Source organism: Panulirus ornatus, chromosome 8 (assembly GCF_036320965.1).
Source record: "Panulirus ornatus isolate Po-2019 chromosome 8, ASM3632096v1, whole genome shotgun sequence".
In the NCBI taxonomy this organism is placed as follows: Eukaryota; Metazoa; Arthropoda; class Malacostraca; order Decapoda; family Palinuridae; genus Panulirus; species Panulirus ornatus.
Window position 1 is genome coordinate 12749200 of NC_092231.1, and position 18997 is coordinate 12768196.

At 40.3% G+C, this 18997-nt stretch overlaps 7 non-coding genes across 7 annotated transcripts; 2 read left to right on the top strand and 5 right to left on the bottom strand.

Annotated features, from left to right (window-relative positions):
- The first annotated feature begins 1832 nt into the window (after positions 1–1832).
- Positions 1833–1904, top strand: TRNAP-UGG (transfer RNA proline (anticodon UGG)). The gene has a single exon. It is a non-coding gene; the product is annotated as a tRNA-Pro (tRNA).
- A 3355-nt stretch (positions 1905–5259) lies between these two features.
- TRNAH-GUG (transfer RNA histidin (anticodon GUG)) lies at positions 5260–5331 on the bottom strand. The gene has a single exon. It is a non-coding gene; the product is annotated as a tRNA-His (tRNA).
- A 1105-nt stretch (positions 5332–6436) lies between these two features.
- Positions 6437–6508, bottom strand: TRNAH-GUG (transfer RNA histidin (anticodon GUG)). Its single transcript has one exon. It is a non-coding gene; the product is annotated as a tRNA-His (tRNA).
- A 747-nt stretch (positions 6509–7255) lies between these two features.
- TRNAH-GUG (transfer RNA histidin (anticodon GUG)) lies at positions 7256–7327 on the bottom strand. The gene has a single exon. It is a non-coding gene; the product is annotated as a tRNA-His (tRNA).
- A 1254-nt stretch (positions 7328–8581) lies between these two features.
- Positions 8582–8653, bottom strand: TRNAH-GUG (transfer RNA histidin (anticodon GUG)). Its single transcript has one exon. It is a non-coding gene; the product is annotated as a tRNA-His (tRNA).
- Positions 8654–12864: 4211 nt separating this feature from the next.
- TRNAP-UGG (transfer RNA proline (anticodon UGG)) lies at positions 12865–12936 on the top strand. The gene has a single exon. It is a non-coding gene; the product is annotated as a tRNA-Pro (tRNA).
- Positions 12937–13826: 890 nt separating this feature from the next.
- Positions 13827–13898, bottom strand: TRNAH-GUG (transfer RNA histidin (anticodon GUG)). Its single transcript has one exon. It is a non-coding gene; the product is annotated as a tRNA-His (tRNA).
- Positions 13899–18997: the final 5099 nt, after the last annotated feature.

An 18997-nucleotide genomic window follows, 5' to 3' on the forward strand; every position in this document is an offset into this window, starting at 1 on the left:
AGTTATACTTGGTCACAAACCCAGAGCATCGCCGATAACTACCGTAGTTAAATCTTTCCTCCTCTTGTCTCGCCTACTCACTGTAACTAACTTTCTGACTGACATAGCCTCCCACTTCGGTCCCTAAATTTTCTTTAACTCTGCTCTGGATGATTACACATCCAGTCATTCTCCCAAGAACCTCTCCTAAACCTTTCTTACGCGAGGTAGTTCGAGTATACTTCAGTATCTTTACGTACACCAGTTTTAAGAATGATAATAGATGTGTGAATGTATCTGCTTTATTACTAAGCAAAACCAACCCCTTTTTATCAGTTTCATGATTGAGTCTCCTCACCAGAAAACTTAGCTCCACTTCTAGTACGCAGTTTTCTGTATAATTTCCACGGTAGTGTATTCTATCCATAGGACATGGTGTTCTTTCTGAGGTTCTGTACTGTTGCCTGTTTTGCCAGGCGGAGCGGTGTGTGGCGGTGTATCTACTACTTTGATATTTTGTCTCTACTACAAATATATTTGGGTCTCAGGACACCACTATTGTCCTTCAGAAGATAACCTTCGTCACGAACCATCCATTCCATGTAGGAGTACTCTCCCAGCTACACGTGGGCAAGACGTAAGGCACTTGAGAGTGTGTTCCTATGCTATAGCTCCGTTTCTTGTTTGCCTGTTTCGTCACTGTGTGAAAACCCAAGCATTTCTTTCCTCTTAGAAGCAGGCCTTTATAGAACTAATCCACAGAAAACGAAGCCCTTTAACCTTTCCAGACATGGTCTTATCGTTTTCGATTCTGCTGTCTCCAAACTTTTGGGAACCCTCCTCAATTCACACTTTTTTAACCAATTAAAATCTCATTCCTTTCTTTCAATTGCGAATTGAGCTTTCACGGTCTAGGGTCCGCTGGTGATTTTCTTTTTCTTTGACTCACCTCAGATCCTCCTCACTCGGGGATTCCGGCCCTCGACATCTCTAAAGCATTTGACTGAGCGTAGCTTCCCGGAGAATGGAATCAGTAAAAGGGTTAAATTTAGCACTGCAAGAACGCTATTTCTACCTATAGCTCTTTCTAAATCTCAGTAATTTTCAGCTATTCAGCTTTAGAACACTACAATCATCCCTCCCGTAACAAAATTATGTTGGACCGAAACAATGAATTCCACTCATTCTTAAAAAGTCCCAGATAATGCACATCACAAAAGCTGCCCCGTAATATGGGGACAGATTTCGTGAGGTGTACTACTGAATCCACTTGAGAGCAGATATTTCCGTTTACAATGGTGTAATCCGCCCGAGTAAGGAGACCTCCTCACATACATAGAACTTCTAGCCTTTCTCATCTTTCGGAGCCAAAAAGGAATCAGAATCGTTCCACCTCATTAACTCACCTATTGTCATGTGTCCTCGACCGCCACCATCCGTCTCCTACCGCTGTGAGGTTGCTGCCCCTCACTCTGCTCTTTAGGTACGATTTGGGCCACTGCTCTCGTGAGCCGTCTGCGTGTGTCCCAGCCGTTAAAGCACAGACACCTGGCACGACACTGGATGGTAATTTTCGTAAGTACTGTGTGGAGACAAGAAGACCAAGTGTTGATCACCATTATGTTTTTATTCTTTTCTCTTACAGCGAATGTGTGAAATTCTCTTCTTTTTGTTTGGTCTTTCCCACCTTTTTTTTTTTTTTGTACTACCGTCTTTCCATCTTTAAGAGCGAGATTTACGGACAGATCTATAGATTATAGAGAGACTTGACCATGAATGAATAACTTTTTCCTTTGTGGCTTAAAACACTCGTGATATGATGAATATTTTCCAGATATCTCATGTAACCACGTGGCCTGTTGGTCTAGTGGTATGATTCCCGCTTTGGGTGCAGGAGGTCCCGGGTTCAAATCCCGGACAGGCCCTTCTTTATGCTTAGTGTTCTCATGTTGAGAATAACTCTTAAAACAGTGTTGATATTGATTTAGGAGGAGTGTCGGGTGGCGTCATTGTGAGTGCGTTCGAGCATATTAGCAGACGTTTCCATTAGCTCTAAGCCACATTTCAAGATAGTTGCTTAACGTCAGTTCTTAGATTTTTCTTTCTTTTTGAAAAAAAGAAATCAAAGTCAAAACATGCGACAAGGTGTGGCATAAGCCTTTCTTCCATTGTTCTTTCTGCCTCTCGTGGCTCACTCTAATATTCATTCTGTTTCTGGCACTGGACCCAATTCCTCTCTTAATCTGGACCTGTGCAGCATCTCAGAGTTGAGTAGTAAAGATTCAACAGTGTAACCAAAAAAAAAAAACCTGAAGGTAACTCTTTTTTAATCTCATTCATTTGTAGTCATAGCGACGTCCTTCAGTCTATCTTGGAAGTCCTACATAATGCACATGATGATATATGTTCCATCAGAAGTAGGAATGTTGTATTGTTGCTATACTTGCTTTTCTTGTGAGCAGCTGTTGTATATTTACAGGGGTACTGTGGACCCTAAATACTGATCACTGTTCTGAAGTCATTTACCTCTCTCCCAGCCGAAGAGGAATCATAAATGGTCCATCTCGTTAACTTTTCTGCTGTCACTACTCTTTGACCATCTCTCCTCGTCCACCTCGATGTTCCTGCCCTCTCTCTGCTCTGTAGGTATCATCTCGGCCATATTAGCTGCATGCGAGCACCTATCCGATAAAGTTTGGAGAAGTGGCACGTAACTGGTTGCTGCCTCCAATAGTTTCCGTGTGGAAACCAACCATTAAAAATTTGACTATTATGGTGCTCCGTACTTTCTGCGCACATCGTTATGGAATACTCTGTCTCCTTTTATCTTTCCCCTGTTACTACTATCTCTTGAGGTTTAAGAGTATCGTCTAGATACACCGAAGAATTTTTTTTTCTCATTCCATGTTAGTTATTCTTTGTATACAGAAAAAAGAAGGTACATCGCCTCACAAAATTTGTCCTTCTTTACTTATGTTACCAAGTCAATGATGAAATCTCTACTATATTCTAGCTCTTTCTCTTAGACTTTTATATCGGCAGCGTAAAGCCAGATTTTGGCAAAATTTGGACGGCGAGGATAATAGCAACATTCTTTTTTTTTTTTCCAGGTGATGTTTAAGTGGTTTTAGTTTTTGCTAAGGTCCACAAAAATAGTATAAGTCAAAATGCTACTTTCTTTTTTTTCTTGTTCAATCCGCGCTCCAAGAATCCCGAAAACCATGTGTTGGCCAACAACATGAACATGAAACCAAAAGTAGGAAATGATGATATCAAAGTGCTGAAAGTACTGTCCTACTGGATCCCACGATCACATTTCTCTGTGGAACAGAGCCGTGAAAACAATAATAACCTTCAGGGATGTAAGGGGACACAGTCAGCTCTGGGAAGCTTGGAGGTCTTAACTTGAACTCACTGAGGCTTACGTTTTCATGGCAGAGAATCCATACGCTCAGCTTGATGGAGACTGCAAGCACTTCAATCTACTAGGATGCTTTAAAGTCATCCTGTGTGACAAAACGTACACTATGAACGCTGTCAGTGACAATCGCAGAGAGCTGTTCTGCAGGAAAAAAGAAATACGATGAAAAACAAATCTTCAACCTCTGACATTCTGTTAGAGCGATCAAGGCATGTTGCTTACCAGGTGGCAATCTGACCAGCCTCTGACTCAACGACAGATACCGGCTCCAGATGGGTAGGGATGAACACTGGACATGGAGAGCCAGTCTGGGTTTGTTGTATTGACCGTACTACCAGTTACCTCCAAAGACTCTAACGCGTTGATCAAAGGCGGCTGCTTGCCATAGCGCAACTTGGCTGCGATTACAAATGTGTGGGCAACACGGCTCACTGACAGCTGAACTTTGACAGTTTGTAAGTTTTTAGTGTTTGCTGGTTCATTGCACGTACGATTTAAAAGTAGCGTTTTTCCTGACAGCATTTACGTTCTCGACACTTTTTAACTGCTTCAGACTTGAATGTCTTAACTACAGAGGTAAAGAAGCACAGAACACCTGAAGAAAAAACTTTTCATTAGCTCCATAAATAGAATTGATTTTATCATTAATCAGTTGAACTTCTACATCACAAGACACTACACTAATGAATTACTGCCAATTATGCCAACATCACAAAACACTCATAAAATATCATCTATCATTTTCCTTGCTTCATCGATCACTATCTTCGTAAGTTATCGCTTTTTTATACAATCCAAAAAATATGAAAGTGCCATCTGATAACCTTCAAGAGTTCAGATTTGAAGACTTTTACGCAAAGTTTATGAGCAATTATTACGCGCGTTCTTCATGATATCTGTCATCGGGGAATATATCAGTTTTACGAAGGGAAAATCCCCGACTTTTAATCTTTTTTTAATTCCTAAAATGTTACACCTTTCCGATTCAGACCTAAGTTTCCTCCATGGAGAACTTCGTTGCTTACAGATTACGGAACATTTCTCATCCACATTCCTCTATAAGATTTTCATGCCAGTAAAAATCTTTCCATTCCACAAGGTGTTCACTCTCAGCTTTTTATCCTGGCGGCTGTTCTGATAGAGGTAGTGGTGACTTTTTTCTCTTATATTAGCTGAGACGTCACGGGCAGCTGAGGCCTTAATCAAGGCCATTATGCATTACGTTTCAATGTTTTTATCTCTATCATAAACATGTTGGAGATGCCTGGAAGACATTTCTACCACCTGTGAGTTAGATACTGAGGTCAATCATCGAACAGCAGAGTTTAGAGTTGCTTTACTCTGTGGTGAAAGCATCAAAAGGATATCATCAGTTTGGTTACTGCGATATCTATTAATCCCACGACCTAGCCGGAGTCGTTTTACATCGGTGTCACCACCTACCATGTAAACGTTTCCTGTCAAGGATCATGGAAGGTTGTTGGTGTTGAGAGCATTTTGCTCGCCCACTGGCATCTATATAGTCTCATGACATGTGGAATGTGGATGCAGCGGTGAGTTCATACTGCGTTATAGTCGATCGAATAAGATGTATATTTATAAATGGTTAATCTGACTTACACTTAGGCTATATTGATTGACATTGCCTTAGCATTCACATGATCATAGTGATATATATATATATCTAAATATTGTACACCCATAATGAAAGAAATTGTTCCTAAATCTACTGAAGACTTGTATGATTTACAGTTGCATGGTTAATCAATATGCATATTGTAGTTCCTCATTTCTTTATTATGACCTCTTATTGTTAAGAATGGCATAACTTGGACTTAGGAAAACATGTGGGTGCATTTTGCCGTGACCAGGATTCGAACCTGGGTTATTGCGGCCACAACGCAATGTACTAACCACTATACGACCACGGCCGCTGACTCACTTCTTTGTTGGTAAAGAAAAGCTTAAAGAGTTTCTTATCTAACTTTTGAATTGATCCAGTGCTAATTGCGTCGCCATTCAGTTCTGTATTTTGACTTTTTCTTCTGCCTTCTGTGACAATCTGTCTCCTGCTGAACGTATCCTCTCACTTATATTTGTTTCGTAAGGTATTCAGAGTATCCTTCAGAGCTATCAAATAACAGTAAATACGCTTTTATGTGAAAGAAGAACAGATTTTTGAACGAGGTAATTTAACTACTAAACTTTACCCGCATTATCCAGACCAGATTTAAGGTTGCTATACCGAGAACCTCGCTGCTTTAAGGGAAGGGAACATTCCCCGCCTACACTCTTCCTATAGAATTTCCTTGGCAACATACTCTGAATATGCTAAAGGGTGATCATCTTAATTTTTTCTTGTCGGCTTTTCTGCTGGAGGAAGTGGTTGGTGGTGAGGTGCCTTATGTATTAACGTTTCATCTCCGTCACAAGCATGATTAACGCGTCAGCACTCCACTACTCACTCTCCTCCAACGAAACACCTCTTCATGGACCATCAGGTATTCTGATATTTGTCTTTCCCATGTACTCCTCAATACTCTCCCAGCTGTATTTGTGCAAAGATTTTGGCTGACGATATCACTTAGTCCCACGACCTAGCCGGAGCTGTTTTATGCCAGTGTCACTTACCATGTAAACAATTTCCTTTTTTTTAGCCAAGGATTATGAGGGTTGATGTTGAAAGTTTTTAACTCGCCAACTGCAACTATATAGTCTCACATGTGGAATGTGGCAGTGGGTTGATACAGCTTTACAGTCAATCGAATAAGAAGCTGTAGATTTATGTATTTATGTATTAATCTGACTTACACTCAGGTTAAGTTGACTTACATTGCCTTGTATTTAGTTCAACATAGTTACATCTAAATATTCTGAACCCATTATGAAAGCAATTGTTCCTAAATCTACTGAAGGACCTACCTATTTTGCAATAGCATGGTTAATCCGCATGTATATGCAATTCCTCATATTGTCATGACCTCTACTTGTTAGAAATGGCATAACTTGTACCTAGGAAAACATGTGGGTGCATTTTGCCGTGACCAGGATTCGAACCTGGGTTATTGCGGCCACAACGCAATGTACTAACCACTATACGACCACGGCCGCTGACTCACCTATATGGTGGTTACGAAAAGCTTAAGGCGTTTATTATCTAACTTTTGAATCGGTCCTGTGCTAGTGGCCTGATTTGCTGGAGGATGTGGCTGATGCTAAGGTGCCTTATGTATTAATGTCTCATCTCCGTCACAAACCTGACTAGCGCGTTAGGACTCCTCTACTTTCCTCCAGCAAAACACCTCCCCATAGACCATCAGGTTTCCTGACATTTGTTTTTCCATGTAGTCCGCAGTACGCTCCCAGTTGTACTTGCACGAAGTATTTGACTGGTGATATCAATTAGTCCCACGACCTAGCCAGAGTTGTTTTATGCCGGTGTCAACCACCATGAAATAAAGTTTTTTTTTTTTTTTCCTGATCATGGAAGGTTGGTGTTGAAAGCATTTTGCTCGCCTACTTCCGACTATATAGTCTTGAGATATGTGGAATGTGGATGTGGCAGTGGGTTGATACTGCGTTACGGTCAATCGAATAAGAAGATCTATAAATGGTTATTCTGACTTACGCTTGGGTTAAATTGATTTACATAGCCTTGTATTCAGTTGATCATAGTGATATCTATATATTCTGAACCCATCATGTAAGCAATTCCTTATAAATCTATGCTGAACACTTTTTTTTACAGTAGCATGGTTAATCTGTATGCGTATTGCAGTTCCTCATTTCTTTATTATGAACTCTAATCGTTAAAAATGGCATAACTTGTACTTAGGAAAACATGTGGGTGCATTTTGCCGTGACCAGGATTCGAACCTGGGTTATTGCGGCCACAACGCAATGTACTAACCACTATACGACCACGGCCGTTGACTCACTTGCATGTTGGCTAAGAAAAGCTTAAAGCATTTCTTGTCTAACTGTTGAATTAGTCCTGTGCTAATAGCATCGCAATTCACTTCTATATTTCGACCTTTTCTTCCGCCTTTTTGACTTGATCAATGTAAAGCTAACTCTTCTGCACATAAAACCGCCCAATTAGGCACATTATATTCTTCCAGCTCTATTTTAGATGACTCCGTATCCCGTCCGCTTCACTACCTCCTCCTGCTGAACTTGTCCATTCTTATGTACTTGTTTCATGTGAGGTATTCAGAGTATACTTCAAAGATTTTAACTATCAGTAAATACCCTTGTTTTAAGACGTAAGAACATTCCTCAGACCGAGTTGATTCAACTACTGCAATCTGCCTCTTTTGTACTTATCAGAATTGAGCTTCTATATGGAGAGCTTCACTGCTTTCACAGTAGGGAACGCTCCTTGTCTCCACTCTTCCCATAGAATTTCCTTGGCTATATACTATGGAGACACTAAATGGTGATCATCTCGGTTTTTCCTGTTGGCTGTTTTGCCAGTGGAAGTGGCTCGTGGTGAGGTGATTTCTGTATTGATGTATCATCTCCGTCACAAATATGACTAGCGCGTGAGGACTCCTCTATTCTCCCCCAGCACAACACCTCCTCATGGACCATCAGGTATCCTGATATTTGTCTTTCCCATGTAGTCCTCACTACTCTCCCAGAAGCACGTGAGCAATTTTTTTTGGCTGGTGGTATCAAATAGTCACACCACATACCAGGAGCTGTTTTAAGTAAAATCCGGTGTCACCTACCATGTAAACAAGTTCTCTTGTCAAGGATCATGGAAGGTTGGTGTTGGAAGCTCTTTGCTCGGCAGCTGACAACTGTATAGTCTCATTACATGTGGAATGTGGATGTGGCAGTGAGGTGATACTTCGTTACAATCATTCAAATAAGGAGCACCTGATTCACAAAAGATTAATCTGACCCAAACGTTAGATTGATTTACATTGCCTAGTATTCACTTACTTAAAGTAAAATTTTGATATTCTTATCCGATCATGAAAGCAGTTCTTCCTAAATCCACTGATGCATTGTATATTTTACAGCAGCATGGTTAATCAGATGCTTATTGTAGTTACTTACTGATTTATTACGACTTCTAATGTTCAAAATGGCATAACTTATACTTGAGAAAACTTACGAAGTTGTGAATCTGCGTGCAGGAACACAGGTTGACCAAAATATGCGGGTGCATTTTGCCGTGACCAGGATTCGAACCTGGGTTATTGCGGCCACAACGCAATGTACTAACCACTATACGACCACGGCCGCTGACTCACCTATATGTTGGTTAGGAAAAGCTTAAAGTGTTTCTTATCTAACTGTTGAATTGGTCTAGTGCCAATAGCATCGCCATTCAATTCTGTATCTTGACCGTTTCTTCTGCCTTCTTTGACGATCAATGTATTGCTAAGTCTTCTACACATAAAATCCCCCATTGAGGCACCTTATTTTCCTCTAATTCTAGTTTGGGTGACTCCAAATCCCGTCCTTCCCCCCCTCAAGTCCTCCTGCTGAACTTATTTTCTCTCTTATATATGTTTCATGTAAGGTATGATATGTAGAATACTTCAAAGCTATTAACTATCAGTAAATACGCATGTTTTAACAAGAAAGAACAGACTTTTGAACTAGTTCATCTAACTACTAAAATCTACCCTTCTTATCAGTACCATATTTGAATTCTCTCTCTCTCTCTCTCTCTCTCTCTCTCTCTCTCTCTCTCTCTCTCTCTCCTCTGGAGGCGAATATAGGTCACTGTTTCATGAACTGGTTGCATATATCCCAGACTTTAAATTAGACTTGGAATAGGCCACACGCGATTGGCTACTGCTTCTTGTAGCTTTTATGTAGAGACCAGCTACACAAACATTGACCGCTGTAATACCTTCCTCCTTCCACCTACAAAGGATCCATAGAATTCTCCTCCTCCATTTTTTTTTTTTTTTGCCTTTTATTTCATTATTTCGACCTTTGAGACTAAAGCATTTTAGGAGCCCTAATAAATTTCCCAATTTTTTTCCTTCTCTGTCCCTTACACTCGATTATTTTCCTTTCATTCGAATGGCCGAAAAGAGAGCATGATTTTACCTTTTTCCAATTCGCTTACTGAAAAAGAAAAGAAAAAATATTGACAAACATCAACCACTTGACAGAATTAGTCCCTTTCTACTAATACGACCAGGTCAGTGGTCAAGTGTGTACAATATACCTCTTGCTGTTTCTCTTGGCTTTCGTTCGGTCCTTTCATTTCCTGCCTTCATTCTGGTTGACATCCCGAATTCCTTCTCATGTCTGTTGCCTCCATTGCCTCCATGTGTCTCTGCTGGGTCCTCTCCCACTTGGCCTTTATTTTGAACCCCATTTTCTTTGTTCAGTTTGTTGGATCTTCTGCCTCCCGTCTCTGCATGGCCTATATATTGGGTCTCCTTCCCCCTATCTCCTTCCTGTTGGACTCTATCGCCCTCTCTTTCTTTTCTTTGATTTCAATTTCTTTTTTCTACCTTTTGTTGGACACCCCGTTCCCTTGTTCACTGTCTTTGACCCTACCATCTCTCACAAGTATTTTCTTGTACCTTTCATCGTATGTTTTGCAATTCATAGAAAACAGATTTTTTTTTTTTTACTACGAACTGGTAACATATGCTTGCCCTCCATGGCTTCAGCGCTCGTGATATTATAAATAGTTTCCAGATATAACATATAACCATGCGGCCAGTTGGTCTTGAGGTATGATTCCCGCTTTGGGTTCGGGAGGTACCAGGTATAAATCCCGGATAGGCCCGTCTTTACATCAATGCCTGATTTTTTTTTTTTTAAAGAGTGTCCATACTCATCTATGAGGGACGCTTGGTAGCGCCACTGTGAATGCGTTGGAAAAGCTTGGGAGAAGTTGCTGTCAGCTCTGAGTCCAATGTTGAAGTAACTGTTTAGCATCAAGAGTTTGAAACTCCATTACTTTCTGAGATGAACATCAAAAGAGGTATTGCTAGTTCAGTAGCTCCGATACTGATGAATTCCACGAGAGAGAGAGAGAGAGAGAGAGAGAGAGAGAGAGAGAGAGAGAGAGAGAGAGAGAGAGAGAGAGAGAGAGAGAGAGAGAGTCGGTGATGTGATTAAACTCAATAATGTGACTTAAAGAACACGTAGCAAACAGTCTTGTCAAGGGTCATGGAAATTTTGAGATCGAAGCTTGTTACTCGCCAACTGGCAACTAAATAGATTCATGCAGACGTGGCACTGATTGTTTTGCAATCTATCTTACAAGACGCAGCAGATTTACAAATAGTTTATTCATAGTAATGTAGGTTAATCAAATTTACACTATATTTCATTCATTTACGTATAGTGACAAATCTAGGTATTCTAAGCTCATTATGAATGTAGCTTTTCTTAGATCCATTTGTGCCTTTCATATTTCGTGGCAACGCTGGATTTGAATGGATGTATATTATAGTTCCTTGATGCTGTACTGCTACCTCCGTAGATCATGAACGGCATTATTGCTAGAAATAGTTCGAAGTCATGAATCTTTATGTGATGGTACAGGCCAGCAAAGAAATGAGGACACACCTTGCCTTATCCAGCGTTCGAACCTGGGTTACAGTCGCCACAGCGCAAGGTGCGACCACTATACGATCACAGGCGCTAACACGCCTGGTATAAGCGTATCTTCCTTGATTCTTCAAGTGATTCCCAAGCCATAGCCATCAACGTCATATTAAGTTGTTCAACTTTTCCTCCTCCTCCCGTTTTGGCCAGATCATTCTATAGTTAACTTTCCCACTGATAAAGCCGCCCTTTTCGCCACCATACTTTCCTTTCACTCAATTTTTTTCTCTTTGGTAAATCCACTTCTAGTCCTCCTATATTACCAATGAAGTTATAATCTTTCCTGAATTTTCCTCTCGCAAGGTCTTCCAGGTATACTTCAGGTGTCTAAATTGTTAGTAAAAACGCCCGTTTCAAGAAAGCAGGAGAGACACTTAGGTTCACTGTTGTAAGAGAAGTGCTGCACCGATGCTCTGCTTGATTTTCAGTTTCATCCTCAAAGAACCTTACTGCTATCAAAGTAGGAACTCTTTTCCGTTCACACTTTCCAATAAGATTTCAGTGGCAGTATCCTATACTCAATACGTCCATTGCTAACCCCTTTTTCCCTGTCGACTGTTGTGCCGTAAGGAACGGTAAGTGGTGAGATACCGTCATCAGTGCTATTTTGTCTCTTCCATTTATAAGAGTAGGACTCAGGACACTGATATACTCCTGTGCCCCCAGTGGACATTTGTACTGCAATGCCATATTGCTAATCTGAGGGAAGGGATTAAAATCTTGAGAAAGTGAGAGTTGAGGAGAGTTTCACAGACCCTGGAGACAGCAGAAGTGAGAGCGATGGCGCGAGAGTCCAATAGGTTAAACAGATGAAAACAGAGTTTGGGTCTTTTCCGTAGAGACGAAACAGGCGAGCAAGAGTAGGAAGTGCCTTAGAAGTATACTTCCTGAGGTAACGCGGGAACATCACGGTGTCGGCCATACGCCTTCTCTACGTATAGTTGGCAGAGGACATGGACAGGACAGACAACAGGAGACCCGATGATCCATGACGAGGTTATCTGCAGGAGGGGCGATCATCTTTCTTGTGTAACACCCGTCATGTACTCCTTTTTTTTTTCGCGACTCTCGGTATCTCCAAGGCTTTGCAACAGGGTGTGGCATTAGTCTTTGCGCTCTGATATGTCTTCCTCTCGCTTTTCTGCTGCTCACCGTTTTCCTAAGTGTACCCTCCGTTTTCGTCAGTTCAATTTCGTAAGTCGGTTACGGTGCAAACAACTTCGTCTTCTCCTATCAACAGGGTTCCATCGTATCACCTGCCGTCTTATCTCCATGAATGATCTTGTTTCCTCATCATCTAGCCTTGTTCGCTGCTGCCACGGTGCCACTTTGAATACTTCAACTGACGTTTCCTCCCTTATTCAACCCAATAGTCGTTGTCTTTGTTGCATTAAGCCGAAGATCCTCAATCAAATCGGACTTGTGAGTTTTCTCGAGGGAGAAGGAAGAGAGAGAGAGAGAGAGAGAGAGAGAGAGAGAGAGAGAGAGAGAGAGAGAGAGAGAGAGAGAGAGAGAGAGAGAGAGTAATATGACTGAACCCCAATAGTACAAAAAACGCAGTTTCTGTCAATGGCTATTTCTAAGTCTCACGTAGTCGTAATCATAACCTCCAATCTACCTTCGAATCCCCAGTACAACGCTCATCACAACCTATGCTCCCCAACATCTGGGAGAATCATAAATGTTCCATAATTATCATTTTCTTATGTAATCTGTTTCTCAGGGTCTTATTCGCTTCATATGGAGTAACTCTCACATGCCTGGCGTGGCCAATCGTTCTCCCTTTCTCTCGCCAAGCAAGAGACGAATGTCCTCTCAGGACATTCATGATTCCATCAGCATTTTCCAGATAAATGCCTCAACTATGCGGCCTGTTGGTCTAGTGGTATGATTCCCGCTTTGGGTGCAGGAGGTCCCGGGTTCAAATCCCGGACAGGTCCTTCGTTTTATTTAGAGTCTGAATGTTGCGTATGTAATCAGAACAGTGTTGGTATTGATCTAGGAGGAGCGCCGGGTAGCGTCATCGCGAGTGCGTTGTTGAGAGGCCTGGCAGACTCTTCCACTTGCTCTCTCTCTCTCTCTCTCAGATGTTTCGATAACTGTCTGACACCAGAAGATTCAAAAGAGCTATCGTCATCTAGTTCTGATGATTAATTAGACAGCGATTAATATCACGACATTTTCTCAGCTGAGTACAACTGTATTCATTTACGTATATTGACACATTTAAACATTTTGTATCCATTATAAGTTAGTTCATCCTTTATCTGCTTATGGTTTGTATATTTTACAACAGTTTTGTTAATATATATATATATATATATATATATATATATATATATATATATATATATATATATATATATTTTTTTTTTTTTTTTTTTCATACTATTTGCCATTTCCCGCGTTAGCGAGGTAGCGTTAAGAACAGAGAACTGGGCCTTAGAGGGAATATCCTCACCTGACCCCCTTCTCTGTTCCTTCTTTTGGAAAATTAAAAACAAAAAAAAAAACAAGAAAGGGGAGGATTTCCAGCCACCCGCTCCCTCCCCTTTTAGTCGCCTTCTACGACACGCAGGGAATACGTGGGAAGTATTCTTTCTCCCCTATCCCCATATATATATATATATATATATATATATATATATATATATATATATATATATATATATATATATATGGGGAGACAGCGACAAAGTATATATATATATTAGTTCCTTATTCCTGTATTGCGACCACCACAGATTATAAACAGCATCAGTTTAATCAAGGAGGGCTACGAAATAATGTACGTAATGAAACATGCAGGCCAAAAGAAGTGGGCGTTTCTTGCCGTGACCAGGATTCGAACCTGGGTTATTGCGGCCACAACGCAATGTACTAACCACTATACGATCACGGCCACTGCTGCACCTGAGGATACCTTAAGAAAGAATAAAGGGTTTCGTCACTGATTCTTGAAGTGGCCCCCAAACAAAAGCAGTTCAAAGCGTCTCAAGGAACTTCAATATTTCAACCGCTCTTTCATTTTCCTAATCTGATTAATAGTTAGTTAACTGGCCCATTGATAAAGACGCCCTTTTTGATAACTTATCTTTCTTGAACTCTACTTCCATAACTTCCCCCCACTGAACCCATGCCCTCTCCTATACTTCCCTCACACAAGGTCATCAAAGGGTAATATCATGAAATGCTTTAACAACGAATACGCCAATTTCAAAAAAGAAAAAGAAACATGTTTATGTTTTTATCCAGTTTTTGACATGAGTCTCATCTTTCGAGAACTAACAGTCAGATTTGTGACCTTTTCCAAAGAACACCTTTCAATGAAATTTTCCGGGCAAGATGATCTGTCCCTATACAAACATGGCTCGTCTTCTCAGTATTTCCTGCAGTTTCTTATGCTGGAGAGAATGGAGGATTGGGAAGTGCTTTTTGCTTTACTGTTTTCTCTTGCTTCAAAAAGACATTGCTTTCAGGACACCACAGCTGTCTCAGAGGATACTCTTGTTACGGACCAACAGGTGTCCTGTTTGTCTTTCCTATTTACTCCATTATACTCTCCCATTTACACGTTGTCAAGGTGTCAAACTCAGGGATATCTTTTCGTGTCCTAAGTGATTACGCCTTTTAGATATTTTCATTCCTTGCTTGCCTTTTTCATCTATGTTTAAAACTCAAACTCTGCCTGTCTCTTGGAAGCACGTCTTGGTTCGGCCCGTCCTTATTAAGGGAATGCGTTTCAATCCACGCAGCTAAACCTACGTTGTTATCATTTCCGTCATCTCTCATCCTTGAAACTCTCCTCAACTTCACTGTCTTAAGCGCTTTGAATCTTAGACCTGGTGATCTTCCTATGTTATCCATCTTCGGTTGTCTTCCTGTGGCACTTTCATTTTCATTTTTTCCGTGACCACATCGCCAAAGCATTGAACATGTGAAATAAGTCTTTGCTCTCTAAGCGATTTTCTCTTAGTTTTTTGTCCTCTTTTTGTGCTCTAATGAATAGCTTCTTTTTTACTTTTTTCTGTTTGAGTTGTCGTTTTTGGTGCTAATCTTCCTTTGTGATATATCAATAGTGGTGTCCCTTAAGGTACTGTCCTATTTCCTATTCACTTTCTTCTCTCTCTACCCTGTGCCCTTCAAAGCCGATAATTCTACTGTTCTCACATTTCCTCCTCTCCTCACTTTGATAGCGGCACTGAACATATTTCCTCCCTTAAGTTATATCTCTGTATCGTGTTGGGGTATTGAAGCAGGAACCTGGTCAAACTTGTTTGTGCAAAAGCACAAAATCTACCAAGAGCTAATTATAAAACTCAACCATATCTATCTGTGTAATTTCAAAACACCATTATCCAACCCTGCATTAACGTAATTACGTTGAGTATAACTAATCCTCAACCCAATCTTGGTAATCCAACGTAATTTACATCACAAAATGTACTCTACAAAATCTAGTGGTCTTGTAGAGGAGCCGCAACAATCCTTTCTTTAAGCAGGGATTTTATTTATTCCTGTATGTAATACCGCTTATATATCTGAAGTGGCTAGCCTCCCATCTCTCTCGTAGTCAACGAGGAATCAGAAATGTTTCACCTTGTTAACTCTCCCGCTGTCGTCTCTCATCGACCATCACTTTTTTCCAACAGCCACCGTGACGTCGCTGACCTCTCTTTGTTCTATTGGGATTTTTTCTTCCACCTCTCTCGTGGTATCCCTTCTTGTGTCCCAGCCATTAAAGGCTTTGACCCTTCGGCTGGGAGAACTCAGACTCACAAAGACTAACCATAATGATGCCTCTTTCTTTCTTTCTTTCTTTCATTTTTTTTTTTTTAGCACAGGGAAGGTGTGGAATTCTCTTCCTCCTTACGCCTTTCCACTTTTAATACAATCTTTCCATCTTTAAGAATCTTGAGCTACAAACACCGGAAGAAGCTCTGATAGATCTCTTTACTTTTTTCCTTTACATTCCTTAACTTTTATTCAAAAGGGCCAGGATGAGAGAAGGCTTTCGTTCTTGCCATGGTGGTTAAATTGAAGAAGAAAATCAAAACAAAACAAAGAAAACAAGACGTAAACACCAGAGAATCATACCTTCTCTTCTAATCTATACCAGGTCGGCAGTTAAGCTTGTATTATAAAACTGTAGTTCTTTCCCTTTTAACCTTTCGTGATTAATTGATTTCTCGTGTACATTATGTCTGACATTCCGACAACCCTGTTTCATCGCCTAGATTCCCCGCGTCCTTATTGTTTCTGTTGGATCTCAGCTCCCTTTGGTCTTTCTTTTGAACTTCCTTTCCCTTGTCCATTGTGTTGGATCTCTTGTCCCTGACCCAGCATAATCTATTTGTTGGGCTTCGGATCTCTCTCGTTCTTTCTCTTGGAATCAAACGCCATATTGTCCCTTTCGTCTTAGATCTCAAAATGTTGCTTTGTTTCTACCGTTGAACCTCCCTGTCTCATCTGGTCTGATTCAACTTTTTCTCTTTTTCATTTTTCTTCCTTTTAAAATCTTTTTTTTTTTGTAAATCTTACCGTCTTCATTTTACAGGCAAGACTAACCGCGATTTACGAACCTCTGTTTTTCTTCCATTATATTCTTCATTCATGATGTCCTTACATTTTTTTTCAAGAAACACATGTAAACGTTTGGCCTGTTGATCTAGTGGTATGATTCCCGCTTTGGGTGCAGGAGGTCCCGGGTTCAAATCCCGCACGTAATAGCGTCTCTTTGTAGCGCATCATTTTTATAAAAGTTTTGGTACTGATTTAAGAGCAGCGCCAGGGAGCGTCAACAAGGGAGCGCTGGAGTTGTCTGGCTAACCTTTCCACTACCTTTTTGGGTTGAATAGTGAGGTATTTTTTTTTCGTCAACGTTGCCTGCCTCACTGTCTGAAAGGTTTTAGTGGTCAACAGTTGTGATACTAATTGATCCCTACAACCTACCGGCTGTTGATCACACTGGTGTCACTGAACATGATGCAAATGGTCTCGTCACGGATCATGGAAAGTTATTGTTAATCATCGACTGGCAATAACATATATTCATAACTATTGCTTCATATGGGTGTGGCAGTGTTAACATTTGGAGAGTGAACTGATTAATTGTTGCGCATGATCCAGTAAGAAGCAGCCCATTTAACAGTACTTAATCTAACTCAGTCTAGGATATATTGAATTAAAGTGCCTTGTATTCAGCTAAGTACATTAGCACATTCATTTTGGACCCATTGATAAAGTAGCTCTTCCTAATTCCAATAATACCTTATAATCTTTTAGAAAAAGAAGTGCTTAATCAAATATATATTGTGGTTCTTGATTATACTAACTAGAGAAAAACTATATCTAGGACCAAGATTATAATTCCTCGCGACAATCTTACGTCAGTTAGATTTTAAAGATCATATTTCATTGAATGAACTGGCGGAAATCCATGTAAAAATTTGGACCAACAATTCTTTTGACTTCAAAGCAAGAAATTAGGTAATCATTTTTTTTTTTTTTTTGCCTGGATAATTAATGTGTATCCCTCTTGACTATAACGTAAGGACAGATTATAGGAAATATTTACAAAGTATATTCAAATGTATAATTCCTCTGAGAGCCGACAGCTACAGCTACAAAACATGTCAGATGGCTAATTACAACAGCGCTTGCTAACACAACTAATTATCAGGAAAACATTTCGAGCCCAGGTTATTTGTTCAGCATAAAATTGATAGGAAAGACGTGAACAGACTGCTACAGGACTTCGACTCATGTAAACCTCGTGGTCCTTGCAAATATTCTTTTTATATGCAAAACAAGTTTACAGCTAATCTCGATATGCCACTTGTATCTTTCTTCATGATGTCGCTAGAGCAGGTGATGTGCCTAGGGAGTGGAAAAAGGCGAGTGTCATCTCTTTTTTTCAGGATGGGGACTGGGAAGTTAAGTTGAACCAGTTTCACTGAGAAATATAGTCTGGAAAACACTGAAAAAAAGAATAATCAGAGAGCAAATGGTCGACTAGATGCGAAGGGGAAACTAGCATAGAGAGATGATATATATCCAGGGAGAGGAGTTCATCCATAGCAAACATTATTGACTTTTACAAGAAAGCTATCTCTGTTTTCGATGAAGGAGGAAAGTGGCCGGACTGTGTATGTGTGTATAGAGAGTTAAGAGAGCTTTTGATGCTCTGTCACACAAGAGGATGGTAAAGAACCTAGGCACATTGGAGGCTGGTAAAGAAGCTAGATCGTTGGGCTGGAATAAAGGGAGGCTACTTCGTAAGATTACCGTAGGGAGGGGAACTTTGGATGCATGACAGATGAAGTTACTTGATTTGGATTGGGAGTTACCAGCTCTGTGTGGGTTTGGTCCTAGGATAATTGCTCTTCTTTGTTTATATACTTGACATGACAAAAAAAATTAGATACTTCCATAGAAATACATACTTATGATACCCGAGCTGTGATGGAAGTAAAGACTGATGAGGATTGCATAACCTTATAATGGGACTTAAACAAACTCCTAAGTTGGTCTGGTCTAATTTTGAATCTCAACCCAGCTAAATGTAAAGTCCTAAGGTTGGAACACGGTGAATGTAAGCCTTGCTATAAATGTTGCTTGGTATGAAATAAGCTACAGGAATACATGTGCAAGAGAGACCTGGGAGTGTGCATTTTACTTAATAACCATCGCCAGAGCCCCACCTTATAAGAATCATGAAGGACACATATTGTCTGCTGGCAAATTTGAACATCATATTCAAATACATGGATAAAGAAATATGCAGCAAATCATTCACAGCTTATATAAGGCCTAAACTAAAATGTGATTCTCAGATTTGGTTACCACATTCAAGGAATTAGAACTCCGAATCAACTTTAAATCAGGAAAAGCATAGGACTGGTTCGAAGGTGGCCGTTTTACCAGTCTGCGAATATATTATTTAACTTTAAACACTAGCCATCCTTGGTTGCTTAAATACGTGTTCCTTGATGTCTGCTA